Source organism: Physeter macrocephalus, chromosome 19 (assembly GCF_002837175.3).
Source record: "Physeter macrocephalus isolate SW-GA chromosome 19, ASM283717v5, whole genome shotgun sequence".
NCBI classification, from domain to species: domain Eukaryota; kingdom Metazoa; phylum Chordata; class Mammalia; order Artiodactyla; family Physeteridae; genus Physeter; species Physeter macrocephalus.
This window is the reverse complement of record NC_041232.1, coordinates 63,821,354-63,825,231: the sequence shown is the minus strand read 5'-3', so window position 1 is coordinate 63,825,231 and position 3,878 is coordinate 63,821,354. Positions and strand designations below refer to the sequence as shown.

Below are 3,878 nucleotides of genomic sequence, written 5' to 3'. Positions count from 1 at the left end.
CTCAGCGGCCATGGCTCACGGGCCCAGCCGCTCCGCGGCATGTGGGATCCTCCCGGAACGGGGCACGAACCCGTGTCCCCTGCATCGGCAGGCGGATTCCCAACCACTGTGCCACCAGGGAAGCCCATGACTGTCATTCTTATTGAGTGCTTCCTATGTGCGAGACACTGTGCACATAGATTTACATTCAATATCTCATTTAATCTTCACAAATGTCCTATGAGGCAAGAACTATTATTCCCATTTTACAGGCAAGGAAACTGATTATTAAAGGCATTAAGGTTACTAAGTTGTAGAGGAAGAATCTGAGCCCAGGTCTGTGAGAGTGCCCGGCAAGGCAGTTTGAAACACTGAATAAAGACTCTAAGATGAGGAAGGGAGTTGGAGAATTTAGAGGATGATAAGAAATGTATTTTATTACAAAGGAACTGAATGATATTGTTGGTAGAAGTACAAACTAGCATAATCTCTTCAAGAGATAGTTGGGCATATACATTTGTTCCCTTGAGCATAAGGAAAAGGGATATAGTAAAATCTAAGTTGTCAAAGTCTTCATTTTATTACAAAATAAAAGATAAAACATTGTAATGAATAAATCACTTTCAGGTTAATTTATTTCTGTAACAATATATCAGATAATGACCCTGATTTTCCTAGCAATCATTTTAAACATCAGACTCTTGGAGGGTTTTTGGGGTTTTTTTTTTCCCCTCCAGATTTAAAGTGATTTATTTTGTAATAATAAAAACATAACATGTTCATTATGGGGATTTTAGAAAAATAGAGAAGAAAAAAAATTAAAGTACCCTAAATTCCTACCTCTAGAGAAGGTCACTGTGTGAATTTTAGATATATATTTAAATAAATAATTGGGTACTTAGATTACATAATTTTTTACTTCATATCTCAACTTTTTTCTAATTCTTTCTTCTTCAGTCACTCCTGATGACTTTTGGAAGACTCCTTAGACCCGGTCTTTTTCCTTTTGGCTTAGGGATCAGCAAATTACAGCCCATTGGCAAATCTTGCCTGCTGCTTGTTCTTCTACAGCCCACAAGTTAAGAATATTTTTTATATTTTTAAATAGTTAAAAAATTAAGTGAAGAATAGTATTTTATGACATATGAAAATTATATAAAATTTAAATGCAAGTATCCATAAATAAAGTTTTATCGGAACACAGTTACACTCATTTTATAACTGTGTTATCAAAGTTTTTCTGTTAGGTTACAAGATTCATAAACCTCTCTTGTTTCTGAAACCTCTCTCAGGTTAAGTTTTGAGGAAGAGCATCAGTAGCCATATTAGTTTTCCATTTAATTTAAAATTGTACATTTATCTTTAACTTGCAAAAACTTGGTTAATTATTGGTACTGAAAAAGTCCTCGTTTTTGTTATAGGCGTTTTTAATGTCTACGTAAAACCTCAGAGCTATAACATTGTTAATTATGCTTATTGTTGAAATAGCATTGAGGTAAATGTTTTGATAGTGTACCCACGTAACAAGGGGTTTATAATATTTTAATTGCATAGATTCTAGTAATCAGAACTTTCACTGGACATTTGATACAGAATTGAAGGACAACTTGGCTCATTTACTAATCAATTTTGTTCATTTGTAAGGGGCAAAATCAACTTATTTTCTTGTTTCTCTATATTACTGGACAGTCGTTCCTCAAATTTCAATAAGCTTCGATTTCATTTCCTGAATTCAGCCTCTGGGGTGCTGCACGGCTATTGTAAAAATAACAGCAACTACATGTACAACCAGTGCAATGAAATATCCAGGAGCATGTTGAGTGTAGCTGCAGACAAGTGATTGAAAAGCTGCAATGTGTAACATGCTATTTTTTGTGTAAATGTACAAAAACTAGTTATATGAGTTCACCTTTGATTTTCTTTGAGAACTTATACAGAACATTCCTAAAACATACATTTACAAACTTTACAATATGTTAAATAATTTATGGTTCAGGTTCATCTGTATACTGCTTTTTTTTTTTTTTTTAATTATAACCATAGACAGCTGGGTACACAAAAGCTACAGATCACCACAATGAGATGCATGCAAATCTTGAATTCTTAGAGGATTTTTTTTTAAAGATTAAACTTTCTTTTTAACCCGTTCTATAATAAAGAGAACAAGCTGACTAGGATAGATGACTCCATAAATCTCTCTGATTATTTCACACTAAAAATAAATTTTGAATCTACTTTATTAACAAAAAAGCAAAGGTACGTGCAGAATCCTCAACTATAGCATGTATTATCACACCACAATGTTAAATGTAGCTGTTTTCACTGCACAACTTTTGGCAGCTAAAGCTGCATATATTATCCCACATGGATGATAGAAGGAGGCCAATCTTAACATATGCAAAGGAAATTCACAGCCTCGATAATATTCATTGCGATAGTTAATAACTCTGAAATTTCAAAACATTTTCTATTTTTTCTAATCTGAATCATCATGAATCAGGTTCCAATTTTTTCTCTTTTAGTCCTTAGAGAAAATAAATATTAGCTGGCCCCTGGTGAAAACTCGTTCTTTAACTCGGTCTGTAAAATAACATCTTGATCTTGATGAAAATGAACTAGGTCTAAATATACAGCTTTGGGGATTTCCTCAACTCCTTTTCATTTTGTCAATGTCTTTTTAAATTGTGGAAGTCAAATATAGACTTTGTTCTGAGCCATATGACTTGGGATTTTGTTCAAATGGTATCAAATTTGAATAAGGAACAAATTAATCTAATCTACTTTTATTACAGGTGTAGGCATACTACGTACACAAGCTTCCATCATTGTCAAATATAGTAACATAATGCTATGGATGATAACTAGGATTGTCCTATTCTGAATCCATATAAATGAATGGTCTGCTTGTTTTGATATAACAAAATGTGGAAAATGTCTTAAAAATTGTATTTTCAAAAATAGATAGGAATATAAATCTAGTTAATGTAATATATATTATAGCAGAGTAGGAGAGGATCAAGATGATTAAATGTTTCTGTAACCTCAAGGTAAGATTTTACTCCTCTGCCTAACACTACTAAATTCTTCCCTTTAAAACACAGGAATATTGTTATTACTAAATTTTCTAAGGGACTAGGCTAAATGCAGTTTCATCATTAATGTTATATTCATATTAAAGTATGACATGACTCTAAGAAGAATATTGCTCTGACTTCTTTTAATACTATTGTTCCTGAGCCCTTAAGTCTTACATTTCTGGTGGTTTCTTCAAGGCACTTAGATTTTATACACTGTTCTACTAAATATTGGGAAACAACACCACTAATAATGATTATTACTCTTGATTCCTTTGTGGTTGGAAAGAAAATTTGTGTGAAATTGACTTTGAACAACTCTCCACCAAGGAAATCATGTTTTTCGGCTTTTGTTGCTATTAATTTAACCCTTTCTTCAACGTACTTAGCTCATATGTTTCGCTTTTTCACCAAGCTTATAGCAGAGATGAATTGCTTGGCCAATTATCATATATGTGATGGCAGGACTGGTAAGACAAGAAGGGAAAAAGTATATAAGAAAAGAGAATGGCATAATAGAGAATGAAAGTGGTGCTTATATATTGATAACTATATCCCTCCTTAAATGAGGGTGACATTATTACAGATCAGACAAAGTTTTCCTTTGCTACTGTCTATATTTTATCACAGCTATAAATTTTGAGACCTTACGTGATTTTCATTACTATAATGGGACAAAAGATTTTATATTCACGTTCTTGGGATGGGGTCCATTGTGCTTTATAAAATGGCTGTATTCAAGATAGTAATTTATTTTTTTTTTAATTTTTTTTAATGTCTTTATTGGAGTATAATTGCTTTAAAATGGTGTGTTAGTTTCTGCTT

General features: G+C 32.6%; 1 protein-coding gene across 1 annotated transcript in view; it reads left to right on the top strand.

Moving 5' to 3' along the window:
- Positions 1–3,878, top strand: part of ACAA2 (acetyl-CoA acyltransferase 2) — a 43,697-nt gene that overhangs the window by 14,705 nt on the left and 25,114 nt on the right. The gene's annotated exons all lie outside the window — the stretch shown is intronic.